Genomic DNA, 23,468 nt, shown 5'->3' with positions numbered 1-23,468 from the left:
TCGATCGAGATTTCCCTTCTTCGGTTTTTCACAGGCGTAGCTGGTTTTCCACCGTAGTGGAAAGGCTTTTTCAGAGTATTAGCTAGTCTCGTTGTTCAGTTTTCCAGGATTGATGTCTTCAGGAATCAGCTTATAACGTTAATATATCTGTTATCGATTACTCAAACGGTTGATACCTTACTTTGGCCACAAATAAGTTTCACCCGCCTTGATCATTCGTGAGATCACACTTCGATAGGTAATAAACATAAACAAGATTAAAGGAAAAGAAAGATATTCAAATTATTCGACTTATTAGTTAAACTTCATACTCTTAGCTAATTTCGAGACGTCTCTCGTAAGCTTTTCTGAAGTCTCTGAGAGGGTTCCTTTGTTTGTTGTCGGCGTCCTCTCTTTTCCAGTTCCTTTCGTGGTCCGTTACTTCTGCAGAGTCCTCGCGACTCTTCAAACTTCGAACTCCTTGTCTGTCTTGCTGTTTGGCCTTTTCAAGGCTGGCGCGGTCACGCCCTAATGGGAGGCGTCCTCTTTCTGATTGGACGCGAGTCCAGACTCACGTGACTCTCGTGAGGGAGAGAGAGAGAGAGAGAGAGTAGGAGGAGGGGGTTTTGACTCTGTGATTCATACATAAGGAATATGAGTTTCTCGTATCAAAATTCTTATACCTGTTATCAACCTATAACAATGAGTACATTGGACTATTAATATCAGACATTTACATAAGGTCCCATCTTGAGTACATTGTTCACGTCCAATTCGTGATGATACGCTGAAAAATAAAACATTAATCCATTTTCTCTCATTCAGAGACAAAACTGATCTTTGTAATAGAAACAATCGGCATTATACATCATTTCATTAGAAGGTAGGCATTCATCTGAGGGTACAGAAAGTGACATTCATACGTTCGTTTATACACAAATAACTCAGAGATCGACTATTTTCGCTATTGTCTTGCGGCGACTCCGGGCGAGGTGTAGTTCCGCCAGTGTCCATTTGGTGTCGTTGTTAATCCGTGTTTCAGCTGTTGGTTCACGGGAGTTCACTCGAGGTCACTTTGGTTTGAACATCTGTTGATCTCCGTGAAAGATAAGGATTAGACATTTAGGTGCCATTGTCATAAAAACGGGCCGTAAAAGCTCTCTTCTTTGTTTGAGGTTCCTGTCTCTTTAAGTTAGTTATCTCGACAGTTCCTGTTAGTTAAAAGAGAGAAGGGGGGTGTTGGGGCCATGTGTTACTTAAAAGGGTTCTTTTGATGTCTTTAGATTGGTTGTGTGTGTGGGGGCTGCTATGTTGCAGACGAAAAGTCTTCTGCAGACTGGAAAAGTTTTAATCCAAAACTTTTCATTTCTTGATTGTCCGATATTCATATTTGGCTCATACTCCACTACATTCCCCCCTTTCTTTTCAGTTTTATGGTTCGTCAGGGATCATGGAGCTGAAAAGAACTTTTGCTGTGGAGGAAGGTGAGGTCAGCAAGCATATTCAAACACATTTCCAGAGCTGATGTATTCCTATTAGTGTATGGGTGTATATGGAATGTGTATGTTTGCATGCTGAAGGGATCCTAATTATTTAGGGGCAGGTCTTGTTCAAACGCAACCTCGAGAGCTGATTCTTCGACATGGCCTTCGGCTTCATATCTAAAACTTGGGGGTTCACCTCTCTGGGCTCTCTTATGTCTAACGAATTTGACCATTTTATTAGACCAAGTTTCTAACCTGCTCTGGAGGGCTCGAGTGCGTTTGAAATAGAACCAAGCTATACCAAAGGTCAAAAGATATCCTAATCCTACCAGGGTAACTAGTAAGGTGTCCGGGGTGGACCATGCATAGGTGACAGGCTGAACTGGCCATAGGGGTTGAGACGACAGTTCTCTAAGAGTGTTATCTATGGGGGTCAGGTCAATGACTTGGGTTCCCTCATATTCTAGGCGAGTTAGGGTTTTAGTATCTAGCTCGATGGTGTGTTTGGAGAAGAACTCTGAGATTTCTATGTCGCTCTCATATTGGTCAGGGTTTAGGTGATACAGGGCCAGGTCTCCTACATGTAAGATTGCGTTTACGGGGACGTCTACCCAGAAGGTTTGGCTAGGAAGGAGTACCCTTTCTGAGGTGTCATGTTGATCATAGGTTAGTAGGGCCTCTCTAAAGGGGGTGTTAACCAACCAACGATTTCCAACAATTTCAGCTTGAGTACTGGTTACCAAACGTCGGGGCGTGACGACTACCGGGCATTGAGTATTACTCATCATAGGCTTAAGGCCACAGATCCCATTTGCGCTGTCACGAATGAAAGGTTTGCTAGGGCACAAGTAGTGAATGTCTTTAGTGAGTGTGCACATAAGCAAATTGGGTACCAGATATAGGTCAGGGTTATCGTCTTGGTATGCTACAAGAGATGTTGTTTTCACACGAACGTAGGCAGAATCTTGCCAGAAACCAACGTTGACAACATCTTTCAAACGGTATATGTTTTCAGGCGCCATTATGGGAAGGTTAATAATGAATGCTAATTCTCGGTCTTGAGGATTAACATAAATTGGGATGGCGCTACCTAAGGTATAGGTAACTACTTCTCGAGTTGCTGTGGATAAAATCTCCTGTACTAAGGATAGGGGCACCAAGTAGGGAGGGATTCTCCCCATGGCTAGGCTATCTACAGAGGAGCTGATTTCTTGTAGCATATCAGACAATAACATATTCACAAGCTGGATGTGGGCAAGGTCAAGTTGTACTACTGAAAGCATGGAGTTAACCGTCTGGAGCGTTTTGTTCAAAGCGACACTGTGAGCGTTGAGCACTACGACGGTGCCACGTAGGGTTTGCCCAATGGTTTGCAGGTGCTGCTGTTGTTTGTCTAATTGGGTTTTAATGTTCGGAATTTCCGCTTGCAATTCCCCTACTTGACGTTTAACAGTGGCTACATTGACGGCATTGACGGCGGACGTTCCGAGACTCAGTAGTGATCCCACAGTTGCAGCTGCCATTAACAATCCGCCTATGAAGCGTTTAGGTCGTTTATTAAAACCATTTAGTTCTGATTGCGTTACGGTAAACTTTTGTAACTGGCGGAGCATGTGAGTTACGTCGGCTTCAGCATGGCTGATAGCTTCCTCAGTCCATCTAACTCCATTCCGGCCAGTCTGCAGCGTGGTTATCGGTAGGTTTTTGCTACACGCTTCGGCGGGATTCAACCGTATAAATACTCTCTGGGTATGGAGGCGGCAATTAGTGATTAGCAGTCCCGGCTGGTCTTTCAGTATTATTCCTGAGTCAGGACCTGGTTCAATCACTTCAGGGAGCACGGCGGTTCCTAGGGAGCCGACGATCAGGAGAATGAGCAGCGGGGCCATCCTACCGGAAGAGATGCTCATGGTTAGATTTAGGGTATTTATGGCGAGTCGTTTAGACAAATTATAAAATTTTTCACGGTACCCCCCTTTTGATAAAATTTTCCTAGGGTAAGCACTCTATAATAATTGACGATGAGGGACTAGGGTCTTGCACCCTGAGTGTCCTCAGTCTGGTTAGAAGCTCGTTGCCTGTTAAAGAGTGAGAGAAAAAGGGAAAAGGGATAGGAGAACTAAGGTGTGAGTAGAAGGTTATAGTTGTTTGTTAACTAACACCCTCCCTGCCTTTGGTTCTGCCGTTTATGATCTAACACAAGCGTTAGTATCCCCTACAAGTCCCATGGGGGTTGTGTGTGGTCGGATTTGGTTGCGGTGGACCCATTTGAATTCAGTACTGCCCCGAGCTTTGTTTATTTTGATCCTGTAAACAACGGGGGACAGTTTGTCTGTTATCTTGTAGGGACCGGACCATCGGGGTAGGAATTTGCGGGCCAAATTCCCCCCTGTTTTTTGCGACCTTCCAACAGGTTGGACAAAGATGTAGTACCATACCTTGTCCCCTATTTGGAGTTCATCGTGGGATGCTTTGTGATCGTAGTACGCTTTGCGACCTTCTGCACTTCTTTCCAGTTTCTGCTGGGCAAAGGCGAAAGTAGCTTTGAGGTGTTTCTGCAGGTCCTCCATATACTGATGAGTGGTGTAGGCTACGGCTATGCTACCTTCACCTGGCTGATATAACAGATGTAGAGGCAGAGTCATTTGTCTCCCTGTCATCAACTCAAAGGGTGAGACCCCGACCGCGTCGTGTGGGGTCGCCCGTATGGCCATCAGTACGAGGGGAAGTTTGACATCCCAGTCTCGTTGGTTTGCTGCTACGTACTTTTTCAGTATGCTAACAACAGTTCGGTTGGCTCGCTCTACCTGACCTGAGCTTTGAGGATGGTAGCTAATGTGAAGGCTGGTTTTTACTCCTAAGAGTTGCCAGAGCTGCTGCATGACCTCAGCTGTGAAATGTGTCCCTCTGTCAGAGTCGACACGGCTGGGTAGGCCAAACCGTGAGAAGACATGGTTCATCAGTAAGTATGCAGTGGTTAACGCTGTGTCATTCGGTGCGGGGAGGCATTCTACCCATTTAGTGAATGCACACGTGACTGTGAGGAAGTACTTGTTACCTCTTACTGTTCGAGTGAGTGGTCCAACCCAGTCTATCTGGAGGTTTGACCAAGGGAAGGATACTCCTTTCTTTTGCAAGGGGGCTCTATGAAGAGGATTCGAGGGTTGAAATTGGCAACATACCAGACAGCCTTTAATGTAGTCAGCCACATCTTTTACCATGTGGGGCCAATATGCCACCTGCTTGAGCGCATGGTGTGTTGCTTTGACCCCTTTGTGTCCCGCAGATGGGGAGTCATGGGCGTGCATCAGCATCACCCCCCTGTGGCACTGAGGAACCACGAACGTAGGTGAAGTGTGCGAGTCAGTGGCATGAACTAGCAAGCCTTTGACGACTTGGAGGGACGCTTTGGCGCCGTATAGGTCTTTAAGGCCTGGTATGGTGTCAAGGTCTTGTGCTGCGATGGGATTAGTAGATGGGTCAGAGACATGGCTAAGCATTTTAGAAATGGATGGGTCTCGAGCTTGGAGAGTAACTAAGTCAGCGTCCGAAAAAGCAGGGTTAATAGAGACAATGGTAGTTTTGGCATTGTCGGGCGACGCCTTTGTTACAGTTCGAGACCGTGTGACAGCTAGGACTTCGATGTCGGGTGGGTTTGGAAAAAGGGAGGGATCGAATGTCCACGATGTGCCTTCGCGGGCCCCTTGCTTGGCTAAGCTATCTGCTTGATCATTGAATTCTTTGTCATCTCCCGGGACTCGGGAGTGACCCTTCACTTTCTTCCAGTAGATCTGCAGGTCATGTGTGTCTACCAAGTGTTCGCATGCCGCGAAAAGCTCTTTGTGTTTAACTGGCTTTTTGTTTGACGTGGTGTAGTTGTTGGTTTTCCACAGTCTCAAGTGGCATGTGAAGCTTAGGCGCGCGTAGTTGGAGTCTGTGCAGATCACCAACGTTTTTATGCTTTTCTGGACTGCAGACTGGATTGTGATAAGAATTCCTGCTATTTCAGCATATTGGGAGGACTGAGCACCCAATTTGAAACTTAGGGGTTCGTGAGGCCATCCGTTTATTCCGATAATACCCACCCCTGCCATCAGGGTGTGTTCTCGGCGGAACGAACAACCATCTACATACGCAGTGACAAGGTCTTTGCATGTGTTAGGATCGAAATAGTGGTGGTTAGCCACGGTGGGTAAGAGGGTTTCTGGAGTTTGTGGCACTTGGGAAGGAATGTTTCCTTCGCATCGCCTGCAGGAAGCAAGGCCTGTGCCTAGGGGGCTCTTGTAGTTTTGCGCGTAACGCACCTCTAAGTCAAAGCTTTGGAGAGCCATTAGCCATGACGCTACTCGAGCGTTAGTTACTACACCCTCTCGAATTCGTTGGCTGTTTAGGAAAGTGACTGGTTGATGATGAGTTTCAACAATCACCTTCTGACCACCTAGGTAGTTGGAGAAATGTTTGACTGCCCACACTGTTGCTAGTAGTGCTTTTTCGCAGTCACTGTATTTGTTTTCGGCAGCCAGCATAGTTTTACTAGCATAGGCTATGACACGTTTGTCTCTATCGTGTAATTGATACAGACCGGAGCTGAGACAGTGGTTCGAGAACCCTACTTCTAGGTAGAATTCTTTGCTACTGTCAGGATAGGCAAGGCATGGGGCCGTGCACAGTTTCGATTTTAGTGCCTGCATGGCGTGTTCCTGGGCTTCGCCCCAGGTGAAAAGAGTGTCCTTTTTCAGGAGGTCATAAAGTGGACGAGCTAGGTCCGCATAGTTCTCTATGAATTGTCGTGAGTAGTTGCATACTCCTAAGAAACTGCGGAGTTCCTTAAGGTTGGTGGGTGCTGCGAGGTTTGTTACCCCTTGCACTCGACTCACTTGTGGTTCAACACCATCAGTGCTTACGAGCAGACCGACGTAATTCACTTTTGTTCTGCACCACTGACATTTGGAGAGTGATATTTTCGCACCTGCTGTTGTAAGCTGGTCAAGAACATGATCAATCTCGTCAATGTGTGCCTGTAGGGAGTGGTTACGCATGAGTATGTCGTCCACATATATGAGGGTGCCTCGCTCGCGGGCATCAGGGCATGCTTTGTTTAAGAAAATATTAAACTCCGCGGGTGAGTTGGCATATCCAAAAGGGCACCTAGTGAATGTGTACTGTCGGTTTGCGAAAGTGAAAGCGAGCTTGTGTTGGTCTTCTGCTTGCACCGGGATGGTCCAGAAGCCAGAGGCTACATCGATGGTGGAAAAGTATTTAGCGTTTCGGACCGAGGGAAGCTCTTGCTCCAATTGTGTCATCGGCCATCGAGACAAGGGAACCTGTTGATTTAGTTTCCGATAGTCGATGGTTAAGCGCCATTTACCATTTGGTTTTATGACGGGCCATAATGGTGCCGAGTACGTGCTGTTACAGGGTCGAATTATGCCCTTTTCCAGCAAGTCATCAATGATTTCTTGTACCGGTTCATAGGATGCCAACGGAATTTTGTATTGGCGGACAAACGTGGGTGGTGCTCCCGGACGAGTGGGAATACGTACTGAATGAATGTCAGTGAGACCACAGTCCGTTGAATCTTTGGAAAAAGATTTTTGATATTTAAGGAGCACTTCACAGAGTTTCTCACGTTCTTCTTTGCTTTGGAGGGCGTCGGCCTCCTTTAGAACTTGTTCGACTTGGATACGAAATTCGGAGTCAGATAGTTCTTTCGAAGTACGCGGATTTGAAGTGTTTTCTCCCGCTTCGGGAAGAAGAGATGGTTCCCGGGAGGATTCCGGGGATGAATCTATGGAAAGGACCGTGATCGTCATTTGATTGTCGTCAGCGAGATCTATCCTGCAAATGGCATCATTACTCATGTCCAGAGCTGAGAAGAGAGCAACAGCTCGTGTCGGATGAGTGTAGAACACCTTTGATTCTGCATGATCAAGAAGCAGGGATTCAGGCATTGGTCCTATGATCGGAATTCGCAACTCGAAGTCATGGAATTTCGTACTGACTAACCAACCCAGAGGAGATGAGTGAGGGATCGTCAAGGGTTGAGTGGTTTCGTTCCGTACGAATAGATAGGTGGATCTTGCTCGCGTCTCCACCAAAGGTGTGGCTTCGAGGGTGAGGCCTAGTTCGAAGAACTGAGGTGACGGTTGGAAAAGTGCATGCGCGTGGCTTAAGTGTTGGCCAGGTCGCATGACTAAGCGGATGGGTACATTTGCTGCGTTCGCAGGTACCACAAGTGCACCTTGGTTAGTGACCTGACATACCTCGGGAATAGTTTGTCCTGAGCCTAGGTTGCTGAGATCAGAGGACCAGGTTTCCGTTGAAACATCAGTCAAAGACCACAGTACACTATTGAGGGTGTCTACGTGGACGTCGAGGCGCACCAAGAAGTCACTTCCAATGTAAACGTCGTGCGGCAAGTTAGGGACGACTAAGAAATAATGGGTGATTACCCTTTTGTTCCACTGGACGGTTAAAGCGCAAATTCCATCAGTGGGTGACATTGCTTTTGATGCCAGGTTAAGAGGAAAGCGACAAGGACTGCTCACCAAAGGAATATTTGGTTGAGTGAGGCGCAGAGTGTTAAAGAGGGTTTGGCTTATGGCGGACTGGTCGGTCCATAGAGCCAGAACTGCATTGTCTACACGATAGTCCTGCATTGTGAGACCATTCACGATGGGAAGGCCTGGAGCGTCTGTTGTGGACGGCTGTGTGAAAGTGCACAGGAATGTGTTCCGTTGTTCTAACATGGCACTAGGGGGCCAGGGAGAGACTGCTGTCTCTGGTGTGGCTGCCATGGGCTCAGTTTCCTCTTCCTCGAAGTGAGGGATCTGACTTGGTGGATCTCCTATTGATTCAGGCCGGATTTCGAGACGGCAACACTGAGCTTCCCGGTGGTGTGGGGTGCAGATGGGTAAAGGCTCACGCACTTGTGCCCAGATCTTTGACCTTTTGAAGTCAATCAGTGGTTCGAAGCGATTAAGGAGATCTTTGCCGATGAGGAAGGGAATTGTTTCGAGAGGAGACACATGGACTGGATGCACTAAGGTCATTGGTCCAATGGCTAAGTGTATTAGTGCCATAGACTGGATAGTGAGGCCTGCATGTGAATACGGCTGAATTTTAAGAGAACAGTTTTGGAGCTGTATCTCGCGATTTTCACGCCGCGCAATGGCTCGAACCTGGTGGAACAAGGCGGAAGACATGAGCGTGACATCTGATGCAGTGTCCAATAGGGCCTCATGTACTAGCCTTCTTTCCACAATGGTGGACAAGTAGAATTTGCGTGCAACCCCTTTTTCCGTTAGGTGTCCCATGAATTGTCGGACGGGTGTGTCGCCTTCAATGACTGAAGGGTCATTTGGCGTTAAACCTTCTTTACCGTCTAACTGAACAACTAAAACAGCACTGGAGGGTGGTTGCGAGTCACCCCCCTGTATCATCGGGTTTTCAGTGTTTGTTTGGGTCACGAGGAGATTGCACGGTGCGCTAGAAGACGGAGCTTCGCTTGTCACTTCTCCTACATAACTTTCTAACATTTCTGGGGTGTTAGAGGATGGCTTTGGGTTAGACCGCGAAGAGGTGATAGAAAGAACGTCAGGTTTTTTCTTTTTCTCTTTGCAAATCATTGCAAGCATTCGGCGGATGTCCTCTAACTCCTTAGAGCTGAGTTCCGTGCCTTTAAGCTTGTCTTTAGTGTGATTTTCTTTATTTTGATACCAGTATTTCTCTTTCTTTTCTCTATAGGAATCAGAAAGCTGGTTCGGAGCTGTTCGCTCATATCCCTTATGGGGATGTGATGGTTTTCCACGGCCCGCACCGCGGTTTTCTACAGGGTAATAGTCACGACCATACCCAGCCCTGTCCCGAGGGTTCCAGAAATCTTTGTCATGATTTCTGTCTGGCCTGCGAGGAGGGTAGCGCTTGTATTGGTGTGAGGGCGGATGAGGTTTCGGGCCCTCACTGGTCCACGGAGTGGAGGAAGGGTTCAGGGCGGATCTTGGTGGATCGGCCTGGGTGGCGCCTTCTAACTCTAAATGTGGGGAACTGGAGTCGACATTGAAGACTTGGGGTGTTTCGGACCGCCTGTTGGGAATTTGTTGGGTTTTGAGGAAACCTCTGAGTGCTAAATCACGCAGCTGCCTGCTAGACAGGGTGCGAGGGCAAGCTGAGACTCCCAACTGGTGACTGGTGTGGGGATGGAGGTTTTGGATAAATAGTGATTTGAAATTTAACTCTTCCTCCATTCCGGAGTCATTTCTAGGTCCGAAGTACGCCTGTCTGAGTCGATTATAATATTGCTGAGGGGATTCCTGGCGTTGCTGTTTTATGTTCAAAGCAGCGGCCAGTCCGGTCTGTGACAGGTGATTGGAGAATTCTTCCTCCAATGCTTGGCACAGCACATCATATCGCGCTTTTACATAGTCTGGCTGACGTTCAATGAAGTTACTGACGTCTCGGTTGGAGGTCAGTTTAATCACATATAGTCTGTAATCTATGGTGATCCCGGGGAACCTTTGGAGGTAGAAGTCAATATCTTTTAGGTAGGAAAAGATATCATTAGAACCGTCAGGTTTGGGATCAAAGCGGGTTATATTACGCGCGATTTTATCTAGGTCCTTGTATGAGGGACCATGAGAGGGTAAAGGTTGAGGGGACCAGACACTGGGTTGCAGTGCTCTGGGTCTAGCAGGGCGTTGTAAGGGACGACTGACAGGAGACACAGGGGAGGGGGAAATACCCGTTGATACCAGAGGAGGTGCTGCAGCAGCTCTAAAGGTTACGGTCCCTGAGTCTGGTTCCTGATCCTCACTATCTTCCTGCTGGCCTTGTCTTTCTGTAGCGGCACTAGGTGGCACATTGGGTGTGACCTGGGGCAGCGTGTTCCCTTCAGCTATTTCGCTTTGAAGTCGACTTAGCTCTGCCTCTACCTTTGCCTGCTGTCGCCGTGACACGTCAAGCTCACGTTCGCTGGCTCTGAGCTGTACTACAGCGAGGAGGGCTATTTGACCTAAGGCCTCAGTTAGGGGCTTGCCCTTGAGGATGTCGGTTAAGTGGTTCTCTACCCACTTAGCCACCATGTGGTCACGATGGGCCTGTGAGGTTTTCTGCACAGTTTCTGCGAGTCCAGGCATCACATCACTGGTGATGCTGGTCAGAACAGAGAATGCCTCATCCCACAAACCTTCTACATATACTTCCGAAGAAAAAGTCCCTTCTGCCATGTTAGCTGTGTTTTTAACTGCGAGGTGTAACTTACTTCTATTTAGTTAGGATTAATTCCGTTAATCCCTTTTCTAACTAAATCTGAACTAAATTCACCTGTACCGAGTGCTCTAAGAGTAACTGCTAGTATGTATGGTGTTAGAGTTCACTTGTGAATCTCTAAGGGAAGTCTGTTAGTAGGAGAGGGTGGAGTGAAAGTTGCTATGCGCGAGTGAATAAAAGAAGAGAGAAAGAGAAAAAAATTTTTCAATAATTAAAATTATTAAAAATTTTGAATTAAAGAATTGTCGAAAAATTTGGATGAAGGAATTTTAATATTAAGTGAGTTTTATTATTAGATATAATTTCCAATTAAGGAATTATGAAAGTAAAAGAATTTTCCGAATTAAAGAATTATTAAGAATAGCGAGATTAAAAGACTCTCTCTTTTAACTGCGTTTGTGATCTGGTATCAAGTTAAAGTGTCAATCTCTAATTACTGCACACTGTCTGCTGTAGTTGTATCAACTTATTATACTTCCAAGCCTTTACTTGTAATTATTCAGATGTGCAGAGTTTAGAGACAGCCACTAGAGCTGTGATACCAGGTCTTATCAGTGTGAACTGGTCGACAATTTCAATTGCGATAGCAAGTTTTCTCCACCAGAGGGTACTGAAGGTAAGTCTGAATGGCAACAGCGAGCTTCAGTATTTAAGTTGAACTTAAATTGTAATACCAGACTAGGACACCAGAGGGCGACAAGCAAGTTACAATGCAATAGCAGCAATGGACACCAGTCGGCGCTGGTGAGAGTCCCAATAGACACGGTACCAGCAGATACACTAACACAAATGGGAATTTCCACTGTAGCGGGAAGTTTCAACACTAGAGGGTGTTATCAGATTAAAATCTAAAATGGGATAAAGGTTTTAAACGCTCAGATACTCTATCAAAAATAAAAATAACAATTTAAAAGGGGAACAGAGATTTTACACTAAGGTATTTTAAAAGAATTTCATCTGTAATGACAACTTTTAAACACCAGAGGGCTGCTAAACACTTATGTTGTCTCGGCGGACAACCTCCCAACCACTAGAGGGTGTACGGGAATCAAACGTCAAGGGTAGCACCACTTGACCACAAGGAGGAGCAAGGGAGGACACGCTTCAATAGACGCTAGTTATGAAGTATTTTTCCCTGCAATTACGCACTTATACCACAAGAGGGAATTTGTCTTCCTCTGTTTTGGGGGCGTTTTGAATTTCCCTCCTTAGTTTCAGCTCCGCCCCTTCAAAGGGGTTCGTTCCTTTCTGAGTATGATTTCAGTTTAACAGGAACAGCTGACGAGAGCAGACTGCTCTTCATACAAGCCGTATTTTCGGCTGTTTAATAACCTCCCAATCGCCTAGCGCGCGATCTCGTTATTAACGCTGGTAGCGACCCAGTTTAAAACGAACGGGGGTATTCGGTTCGGTGGTCTCTCTTCGCCGGGATTTCGCGGCGGGAGGTCGAATCCGACGGCAAAGTCTCACAGCGGAATTTCGCGCAGTTCAGACGTGCCCAGGCCTCAATTTAATGCATGCAAAATGGCGCAGAGCCGCGCTCTTTTAAAAACAACCAAGCTTATTTTCTAACCGGTATATATCACAGAACAGTTTTTCAGCAGTAACAAACACAACACGAAATTACCCACATCAAGCTTTGAATCTCAATCGTTATTCAGCAACACAAACAGCGGAAAGTATTTCATAAACCCAAGCTGATATTCAGTGTTTTGCAGTTTGCTCATTAAAAAGCCTTTTTCCTGGCCTCGCGTGGGCGCCAATAAAATATATATATTTTATATGTAGTGGATGTTGGTCATACACCCCGATACATATATATATAATTTTATAATTTGTTTTATAGCCTTGACCTTATTCAAACTCCTCCAACCTCTGATATTTGACTTAATGATATTAATTAAGATTTATAATTGGTTTAAGCAATTAGAACATTAATAATTAGTTTGAGAATGAATAATAATCATGCTAAATGAGTTCTTCAGGATTTTCAGAAATTCTAATGAATAAATTGCAAACACTGTGACTTCAAATAATGAGAGTTTTATTAATAAAAAGAAGATATTTAGTTAACATAGCACAACCTTGTAATCTCACGGTGTCCGGCAGGGGGAACTGATTTTGACCTTAAGATGAGCTAGGCACTTCTAACTTGTGACTAAGGTTACTAACTAAGGTTTAATTAAATGGTAAATTATAAAGAGGGTTTGTTTAGACATCAGCTACTGAAAAGGTGTTAAATACGCTAGCTTACTCGTTCGCCGTTTCACCGAGCCGTCGCGTCCTGTTGTTTAATCTCCGTGTCCCGGGGTGTTCTCGTCGTTCCCACGTGGTGAGAAGCAGGCCCGCTTATGGAGGATCTCTTTACAGTCGATTTGAAGACCCTCGATTCCGAGCTGAGCTGCGTCGATCGAGATTTCCCTTCTTCGGTTTTTCACAGGCGTAGCTGGTTTTCCACCGTAGTGGAAAGGCTTTTTCAGAGTATTAGCTAGTCTCGTTGTTCAGTTTTCCAGGATTGATGTCTTCAGGAATCAGCTTATAACGTTAATATATCTGTTATCGATTACTCAAACGGTTGATACCTTACTTTGGCCACAAATAAGTTTCACCCGCCTTGATCATTCGTGAGATCACACTTCGATAGGTAATAAACATAAACAAGATTAAAGGAAAAGAAAGATATTCAAATTATTCGACTTATTAGTTAAACTTCATACTCTTAGCTAATTTCGAGACGTCTCTCGTAAGCTTTTCTGAAGTCTCTGAGAGGGTTCCTTTGTTTGTTGTCGGCGTCCTCTCTTTTCCAGTTCCTTTCGTGGTCCGTTACTTCTGCAGAGTCCTCGCGACTCTTCAAACTTCGAACTCCTTGTCTGTCTTGCTGTTTGGCCTTTTCAAGGCTGGCGCGGTCACGCCCTAATGGGAGGCGTCCTCTTTCTGATTGGACGCGAGTCCAGACTCACGTGACTCTCGTGAGGGAGAGAGAGAGAGAGAGAGAGTAGGAGGAGGGGGTTTTGACTCTGTGATTCATACATAAGGAATATGAGTTTCTCGTATCAAAATTCTTATACCTGTTATCAACCTATAACAATGAGTACATTGGACTATTAATATCAGACATTTACATAAGGTCCCATCTTGAGTACATTGTTCACGTCCAATTCGTGATGATACGCTGAAAAATAAAACATTAATCCATTTTCTCTCATTCAGAGACAAAACTGATCTTTGTAATAGAAACAATCGGCATTATACATCATTTCATTAGAAGGTAGGCATTCATCTGAGGGTACAGAAAGTGACATTCATACGTTCGTTTATACACAAATAACTCAGAGATCGACTATTTTCGCTATTGTCTTGCGGCGACTCCGGGCGAGGTGTAGTTCCGCCAGTGTCCATTTGGTGTCGTTGTTAATCCGTGTTTCAGCTGTTGGTTCACGGGAGTTCACTCGAGGTCACTTTGGTTTGAACATCTGTTGATCTCCGTGAAAGATAAGGATTAGACATTTAGGTGCCATTGTCATAAAAACGGGCCGTAAAAGCTCTCTTCTTTGTTTGAGGTTCCTGTCTCTTTAAGTTAGTTATCTCGACAGTTCCTGTTAGTTAAAAGAGAGAAGGGGGGTGTTGGGGCCATGTGTTACTTAAAAGGGTTCTTTTGATGTCTTTAGATTGGTTGTGTGTGTGGGGGCTGCTATGTTGCAGACGAAAAGTCTTCTGCAGACTGGAAAAGTTTTAATCCAAAACTTTTCATTTCTTGATTGTCCGATATTCATATTTGGCTCATACTCCACTACATCGTGTAATAGTTGCGCATGCTGGTTGTTGAACCGGTTCGTATTCCTGCATGTAAACACTTCTTGATGTTATTGAACCTGAATCTTTTGAAGAGACCATGTATAATCATGCTCTGATAGCATAGTGTTTCCACAAAATCGTGAGGTCAAAGGTGACTATCCGTCTTATGTGGCTCTGTTTGCCAAAAGACACTGACTCACTCCTTCATTTCCTTCTGTTCCCGTCTCAGCTATTAGCTGCTGCTCCAAGTTGCTGAAAGGGTCAAGTGTTTGCCTCACTTTGAGCAAAGAGACCTCTTCTCACAGCCTCTATGGATCACATGATGATCACTTTATCGACTGCTTGCATACAATCGTGCTCTGGCCTTCTGATTGGCCTGTTGGGGTGAGAGAGAGAGAGAGAGAGAGAGAGAGAGAGAGAGAGAGAGATTGATTGATTGATTGATTGATTGATTGATTGATTGATTTGCTCTTGTCATGGTTCAGCGAGAGTGTTTCTAAGGCTGCAGCACTGCTGGGTGACCGTCTGGACTCTGCTCTCTCAGTCTCTCTCTCTTTCTGTCTCTCTCTCACAGACACACAATAATGCATTGAGCAAAGTGAGCACACACACACACATCCAGAGTGGCGGGCAGATGTATCGGTGCCCGGGAGGAATTCGGTGTCTTGCTCAAGGGCACCTCAGCTGTGGATGTTGAGGGAGAAGAACATGCCGTTCTTTTAAATCACCCACCCATAGATTTCCTGCCAGTCGAGGGGATTTAACCAGCAGCCTTCCGACCTCAAGCCCACTTTTCTAAGCAGCGCAGAGAGAGTCAGAGAGAGCTTTGCTACATATCAGAATCACGCTGTTATCAGTAATAACTCTTCTCAGCCAATTAGACCTTTCCCTCAGAAATAACAGCAGTGTAAAATGTGAGAAGCGTCAGATATATATTTGTCAAGACTTGTATTTGTCATGTTTGACTTTCATTAGCACCTCATGGCTCTGTATGCCGTCTCATGTGGCACCCAGGGGTGGTGTGCTTGTTCTTGTTTGTTCGCCAGGATAACAGTCTCGAGTAGAGTTCACACGTTAACAGACCCCTAAAAGACCCCAGGACACGTCACTTCACCCTGTCCTCGGAGGAACCTTTCCGACTCGGATCCTGATCACGAACATAACGACGCGGCGATGAAGCCTTATGTGATGAATGTTTTGTGAACACAGCTGTGGCCATGCTTTTGATTTGTGAGGAGAGTACATCTCTGGCGTGAATAAGGAGACGGAAGCAGCCAGTCTTGTGCAGCTGTGGCTTTACAGACGCTTTCTACAGCAATCTTGCCTCGGTTGATCACAGGGGCACAAATTAAACACTGTTCACAGCGTTGGAGGCTTTCAAAGCGGTTCGGTGAGCGTTTGCGCTTTTTGCAAGCGGCCGGCCAAGTTGGGCACGTTTGTCCTTTGAGGAAAGCAGTTGCCTAGAAGTTCTTGATTAAATTGCCCCCGTTATCTTATGTCTTAAGCACCGTATTCGCACTCTGGCACCCGGTCACAGCTTTAGAAATGCTTTCCCTGAAATGGCCCATTGAAAGTCTTTGGATGGAAAACCGCCATAGCACAAGATTGAAGAGGACGGCATTCAAAAGGCAGACACATGCCTCCCAATACGTTTCTTGTCTTATCATACAGTGGGTACCGCTTTAGAATAACCCTACACTTGTAAAGGTTTACAAGCTGTTCATTAAGGGTTAATTATTAAGTGGTAAACACATTAAAAGTCATTAATAATCAGTTATAACACATCGATAAAAAGGGTAGCTGACATTATTTGACAAATAGTAACAACTTTAACCATTTAGCCACCAAGTTTCACCAGTTAACTACAGATCTTTAGACGATGATGCTAATGTGGTGTGTCTTAACATTCGAAATGAGTGAAAGCTGGATTCAGCACCTGTTCCTTTAAATGATAACGAGCCGCTCGCTGTTCGCCCCGACCCCGAGCGCACAGCAGTGAGGAGCGAGGAGCTCTGGTTTTTAGTCGTTTTCGCTCTGTTCTCTTTCTTCACCGTTCTTGTTTTCTCTGTTTTTACTCAGTGCTATTATTTCTCTGCACTTTTAACCTCGTCTTTGTGCTCTCACATAAAAGCGGAACCAGCGCTGTGATTGGATGTGCTCAACAAGGGGACGGGCCGATTCTGAAGTCTCCGCACTTGATGACGGAAGTAGAATTGAATCCGAACGGCTTGTTTGATCCCATTTTTTCCCCCCCGACTTCATAATATGTGCATTTAAGAGTCCATACCTTTGTCATAATCTCTGCAAAAGAAGGGTGCCAAATATGTTTCTATGGCGATGGAAGTTTAAGATTGATTAGGAGCTTAAGAGCCAAGAGTGAAAGTGTGTGAACTTTGTGTTTAGATAGATGTGTAGGCTGTTTACTTCCTTTTACTCTTTTTCTTTCTTTCTTTCTTTCTTTCTTTCTTTCTTTCTTTCTTTCTTTCTTTCCTTCTTTCTTTCCTTCTTTCTTTCCTTCTTTCTTTCCTTTTTTTCTTTCTTTCTTTTTTTTCTTTCCTTCTTTCCTTCTTTCTTTCCTTTTTTTCTTTCTTCCTTTCTTTCTTTTTTCTTCTTTCCTTTTTTCCTTTCCTTCTTTCCTTTTTTCTTTCCTTCTTTCTTTGTTTCCTTTCTTTCCTTTCTTTCCTCTTTTCTTTCCTTTTTTCATTCCTTTCTTTCCTTCTTTTTTCTTTCCTTCTTTCTTTCCTTCTTTTTTCTTTCCTTCTTTCTTTCTTTCCTTCTTTCCTTTCTTTCTTCCCTTTCTTTCTTTCTTTCTTTCTTTCTTTCCTTTTTTCTTTCCTTTTTTCTTGCCTTCTTTCTTTCTCCAAGTCCACAATTTCGAATGTTTGCGTTCAAGGAGTGGTCCCTGCAGATTCTCTCAATGGCACCATCTGTTTGGATTCAGATTTGCTTTTCTGCTGTTCCCAGTGGCAAGAGCTTTCTGAAGGAGGACTGTTGCTGCTTATTGTAGCCTCCAAATGTCTGCTACTCCTGCTGCCAGAACCATAGCCAGAAGTTCCAGACCTGTCTGGTCTTTTATTAATTTCTATTCTTGAGAAATGAGACGCACAGAAACACATCTCATGGCCTTGAGGACACTGGTCTTGAAATTCCTGTTGGTTCATAGACCCCAGATTCTTGGCCGCTTTGTTTGTTCAAGCACCATCAAAAAGTCTGGAGTTCCCTCTGCTTTCATCGGGACTATTTTTAATTGGTGGAGCTGTGTATAGTTTATTAAACGATGTCTTCACTCCTCTTTCTCAGGTTCTGCTGTGTGTCTGCCCCCCGTTCGCTCCCCTGTGCTTCAGTGGCTGGAGAGGTCTGTTTGGAGTCGTGTTCCTGATCAGTTTGGATCAAGCTGGTGCTCAGCAGCCGTGAGGACGAGGTGAAGCTTCAGAAGACAAGCTGGACGGAGCGGAGCTGAGGGAGGGCGAAGGCCCAGCCTTTGTCCTGAGACATCGAGTCTGCAGCAACAACAGTGACCGCTGCTGTACCCATGACTCCACCGCAGACAGTGAGGGCGCCTTGAGCCCAGACTCGACCCGGGACACTTCGGACTGTAGCTCAGGTGGCCGTACACCAAATGGGGTGAGTACGGCACTGGGGCGGTGCAAATACATTAAACAGTGATCAATAATAACTATTCAAAATGTGTGTGTGTGTTTGAGCGACGGTGTGTGTGTGTGTGTGTGTGTGTGTGTGTGTTTGAGCGACTGGGTGAGAGAGTGTGTGTGTGTGTGTGTGTGTGTGTGTGTGAGCGACTGGGTGAGAGAGTGTGTGTGTGTGTGTGTGAGCGACTGGGTGAGAGAGTGTGTGTGTGTGTGTGTGAGCGACTGGGTGAGAGAGTGTGTGTGTGTGTGTGAGCGACTGGGTGAGAGAGTGTGTGTGTGAGCGACTGGGTGAGAGAGTGTGTGTGTGTGTGTGTGTGTGTGTGAGCGACTGGGTGAGAGAGTGTGTGTGTGTGTGTGTGTGTTTGAGCGACTGGGTGAGAGAGTGTGTGTGTGTGTGTGTGTGTGTGAGCGACTGGGTGAGAGAGTGTGTGTGTGTGTGTGTGAGCGACTGGGTGAGAGAGTGTGTGTGTGTGTGTGTGAGCGACTGGGTGAGAGAGTGTGTGTGTGTGTGTGAGCGACTGGGTGAGAGAGTGTGTGTGTGTGTGTGAGCGACTGGGTGAGAGAGTGTGTGTGTGAGCGACTGGGTGAGAGAGTGTGTGTGTGAGCGACTGGGTGAGAGAGTGTGTGTGTGAGCGACTGGGTGAGAGAGTGTGTGTGTGAGCGACTGGGTGAGAGAGTGTGTGTGTGTGTGTGTGTGTGAGCGACTGGGTGAGAGAGTGTGTGTGTGTGTGTGTGTGAGCGACTGGGTGAGAGTGTGTGTGTGTGTGTGAGCGACTGGGTGAGAGTGTGTGTGTGTGTGTGAGCGACTGGGTGAGAGTGTGTGTGTGTGTGTGTGAGCGACTGGGTGAGAGTGTGTGTGTGTGTGTGAGCGACTGGGTGAGAGTGTGTGTGTGTGTGTGAGCAACTGGGTGAGAGTGTGTGTGTGAGCGACTGGGTGAGAGTGTGTGTGTGTGTGAGCGACTGGGTGAGAGTGTGTGTGTGTGTGTGTGTGTGAGCGACTGGGTGAGAGTGTGTGTGTGTGTGTGTGTGTGTGAGCGACTGGGTGAGAGAGTGTGTGTGTGTGTGTGAGCGACTGGGTGAGAGAGTGTGTGTGTGTGAGCGACTGGGTGAGAGAGTGTGTGTGTGTGTGAGCGACTGGGTGAGAGAGTGTGTGTGTGTGTGTGTGTGTGAGCGACTGGGTGAGAGAGTGTGTGTGTGTGAGCGACTGGGTGAGAGAGTGTGTGTGTGTGTGTGAGTGACTGGGTGAGAGAGTGTGTGTGTGTGTGAGCGACTGGGTGAGAGAGTGTGTGTGTGTGTGTGTGTGTGTGAGCGACTGGGTGAGAGAGTGTGTGTGTGTGTGTGTGAGCGACTGGGTGAGAGAGTGTGTGTGTGTGTGTGTGTGTGAGAGACTGGGTGAGAGTGTGTGTGTGTGTGTGTGAGCGACTGGGTGAGAGTGTGTGTGTGTGTGTGTGAGCGACTGGGTGAGAGTGTGTGTGTGTGTGTGAGCGACTGGGTGAGAGTGTGTGTGTGAGCGACTGGGTGAGAGTGTGTGTGTGTGTGTGTGAGCGACTGGGTGAGAGTGTGTGTGTGTGTGTGAGCGACTGGGTGAGAGTGTGTGTGTGTGTGTGTGAGCGACTGGGTGAGAGTGTGTGTGTGTGTGTGTGAGCGACTGGGTGAGAGTGTGTGTGTGTGTGTGTGAGCGACTGGGTGAGAGTGTGTGTGTGTGTGTGTGAGCGACTGGGTGAGAGTGTGTGTGTGTGTGTGTGAGCGACTGGGTGAGAGTGTGTGTGTGTGTGTGAGCGACTGGGTGAGAGTGTGTGTGCGTGTGTGAGCGACTGGGTGAGAGTGTGTGTGCGTGTGTGAGCGACTGGGTGAGAGTGTGTGTGCGTGTGTGAGCGACTGGGTGAGAGTGTGTGTGTGTGTGTGAGCGACTGGGTGAGAGTGTGTGTGTGTGTGTGAGCGACTGGGTGAGAGTGTGTGTGTGTGTGTGAGCGACTGGGTGAGAGTGTGTGTGTGTGTGTGAGCGACTGGGTGAGAGTGTGTGTGTGTGAGCGACTGGGTGAGAGTGTGTGTGTGTGTGAGCGACTGGGTGAGAGTGTGTGTGTGAGTGACTGGGTGAGAGTGTGTGTGTGTGAGCGACTGGGTGAGAGAGGGTGTGTGTGTGTTTGAGCGACTGGGTGAGAGAGTGTGCGACTGGGTGAGAGTGTGTGTGTGTGCGAGCGACTGGGTGAGAGAGTGTGTGTGTGTGTGTGTGTGTGAGCGACTGGGTGAGAGAGTGTGTGTGTGTGTGTGTGTGTGAGCGACTGGGTGAGAGTGTGTGTGTGTGAGCGACTGGGTGAGAGTGTGTGTGTGTGTGTGTGAGCGACTGGGTGAGAGTGTGTGTGTGTGTGTGTGAGCGACTGGGTGAGAGTGTGTGTGTGTGTGTGTGAGCGACTGGGTGAGAGTGTGTGTGTGTGTGTGAGCGACTGGGTGAGAGTGTGTGTGTGTGTGTGAGCGACTGGGTGAGAGTGTGTGTGTGTGTGTGAGCGACTGGGTGAGAGTGTGTGTGTGTGTGTGTGTGAGCGACTGGGTGAGAGTGTGTGTGTGTGTGAGCGACTGGGTGAGAGTGTGTGTGTGTGTGTGTGTGTGAGCGACTGGGTGAGAGTGTGTGTGTGTGTGTGAGCGACTGGGTGAGAGTGTGTGTGTGTGTGAGCGACTGGGTGAGAGTGTGTGTGTGTGTGAGCGACTGGGTGAGAGTGTGTGTGTGTGTGTGAGCGACTGGGTGAGAGTGTGTGTGTGTGTGTGAGCGACTGGGTGAGAGTGTGTGTGTGTGTGTGAGCGACTGGGTGAGAGTGTGTGTGTGTGTGTGTGTGTGAGCGACTGGGTGAGAGAGGGTGTGTGTGTGAGCGACTGGGTGAGAGTGTGTGTGTGTGAGCGACTGGGTGAGAGTGTGTGTGTGTGAGCGACTGGGTGAGAGAGGGTGTGTGTGTGTTTGAGCGACTGGGTGAAAGAGTGTGCGACTGGGTGAGAGTGTGTGTGTGTGTGCGAGCGACTGGGTGAGAGTGTGTGTGTGTGTGCGAGCGACTGGGTGAGAGTGTGTGTGTGTGTGCGAGCGACTGGGTGAGAGTGTGTGTGTGTGTGTGAGCGACTGGGTGAGAGTGTGTTTGTGTGTGTGAGCGACTGGGTGAGAGTGTGTTTGAGCGACTGTGTGAGAGTGTGTGTGTGTGTGTGTGAGCGACTGGGTGAGAGTGTGTGTGTGTGAGCGACTGGGTGAGAGAGGGTGTGTGTGTGAGCGACTGGGTGAGAGAGGGTGTGTGTGTGAGCGACTGGGTAAGAGAGGGTGTGTGTGTGAGCGACTGGGTGAGAGTGTGTGTGTGTGAGCGACTGGGTGAGAGTGTGTGTGTGTGAGCGACTGGGTGAGAGAGGGTGTGTGTGTGTTTGCGCGACTGGGTGAGAGAGTGTGCGACTGGGTGAGAGTGTGTGTGTGTGTGTGCGAGCGACTGGGTGAGAGTGTGTGTGTGTGTGCGAGCGACTGGGTGAGAGTGTGTTTGTGTGTGCGAGCGACTGGGTGAGAGTGTGTTTGTGTGTGCGAGCGACTGGGTGAGAGTGTGTTTGTGTGTGCGAGCGACTGGGTGAGAGTGTGTTTGTGTGTGCGAGCGACTGGGTGAGAGTGTGTTTGTGTGTGCGAGCGACTGGGTGAGAGTGTGTTTGTGTGTGCGAGCGACTGGGTGAGAGTGTGTTTGTGTGTGCGAGCGACTGGGTGAGAGTGTGTTTGTGTGTGCGAGCGACTGGGTGAGAGTGTGTTTGTGTGTGCGAGCGACTGGGTGAGAGTGTGTTTGTGTGTGCGAGCGACTGGGTGAGAGTGTGTTTGTGTGTGCGAGCGACTGGGTGAGAGTGTGTTTGTGTGTGCGAGCGACTGGGTGAGAGTGTGTTTGTGTGTGCGAGCGACTGGGTGAGAGTGTGTTTGTGTGTGCGAGCGACTGGGTGAGAGTGTGTTTGTGTGTGCGAGCGACTGGGTGAGAGTGTGTTTGTGTGTGCGAGCGACTGGGTGAGAGTGTGTTTGTGTGTGCGAGCGACTGGGTGAGAGTGTGTTTGTGTGTGCGAGCGACTGGGTGAGAGTGTGTTTGTGTGTGCGAGCGACTGGGTGAGAGTGTGTTTGTGTGTGCGAGCGACTGGGTGAGAGTGTGTTTGTGTGTGCGAGCGACTGGGTGAGAGTGTGTTTGTGTGTGCGAGCGACTGGGTGAGAGTGTGTGTGGTGTGTGTGCGAGCGACTGGGTGAGAGTGTGTGTGGTGTGTGTGCGAGCGACTGGGTGAGAGTGTGTGTGGTGTGTGTGCGAGCGACTGGGTGAGAGTGTGTGTGGTGTGTGTGCGAGCGACTGGGTGAGAGTGTGTGTGGTGTGTGTGCGAGCGACTGGGTGAGAGTGTGTGTGGTGTGTGTGCGAGCGACTGGGTGAGAGTGTGTGTGGTGTGTGTGCGAGCGACTGGGTGAGAGTGTGTGTGGTGTGTGTGCGAGCGACTGGGTGAGAGTGTGTGTGGTGTGTGTGCGAGCGACTGGGTGAGAGTGTGTGTGGTGTGTGTGCGAGCGACTGTGTGTGAGTGTGTGTGGTGTGTGTGCGAGCGACTGTGTGTGAGTGTTGCACATGTATTGAGTAATGCGGTACACCACTTTGTAAAACAGATTTAATTGTTTAATGGACACAAACAGTTATTGCAGCTTAGTCAAACATTCATTGTTATCTGAGGTATTTCAGATGCAGAGATTAGCTGTGCTTTCTGTCTCCAAATACACTGCCACGATCTGATTATGGTCCGTCTCTTGAGCAGATCAGAAACACAGCTACATCCACAGCATGCACAGCCACAACCAACCACAGGAGCAGAGATCTCTGAACTTTTCCCTTCATCACAAAGAAGTGCAGACTCACCTCCCGCATGATTTAAATGCAAGATTTCACATATTTTGTAGATGTTTGCACACAAACTCCGTGTGTGTGTGTGTGTCTGAGAGCGTGCGAGAGGGAGAAGTGAAAGCCTGAAGCCATTGTAAACATAACCTACATACGAGCACAGTTCTGTTTAACCAACAGCTCGCTGGGTTTCTCCAGTCCTATCCGTAAATACACAGAGAACCTGAATGATGTTTTTATTCATATTTTCCATTATCGCTTTCTTGCGCATGTAGAACAACATTCACTGTCGTGATACTTAAAATATCCCTGAGAGTAATATTTGTTTATCTCTGACACGTGGTTGTTTTCCTACGCAAAGAAGGTACTCTCCCAGAAAACCTCTGAGCACCACCTGCTCCCTCAAACATCTTCGTAACTTATAGTTTACC

The 23,468-nt window shown here is 47.4% G+C and overlaps 1 protein-coding gene across 1 annotated transcript in view; it reads left to right on the top strand.

The window, feature by feature from the left end:
• The window catches only part of adipor2 (adiponectin receptor 2), a 69,160-nt gene that overhangs the window by 10,605 nt on the left and 35,087 nt on the right, over positions 1-23,468 (top strand). The window contains exon 2 of the mRNA XM_066668435.1: positions 17,826-18,149. The gene's annotated coding sequence lies outside the window, so the exon portion shown is untranslated. The remainder of the gene's footprint in view (positions 1-17,825; positions 18,150-23,468) is intronic.

The sequence above is a fragment of the Hoplias malabaricus genome, chromosome 4 (genome assembly GCF_029633855.1).
Source record: "Hoplias malabaricus isolate fHopMal1 chromosome 4, fHopMal1.hap1, whole genome shotgun sequence".
Lineage (NCBI taxonomy): Eukaryota > Metazoa > Chordata > Actinopteri > Characiformes > Erythrinidae > Hoplias > Hoplias malabaricus.
This window is presented reverse-complemented; position numbering and strand designations above follow the sequence as displayed.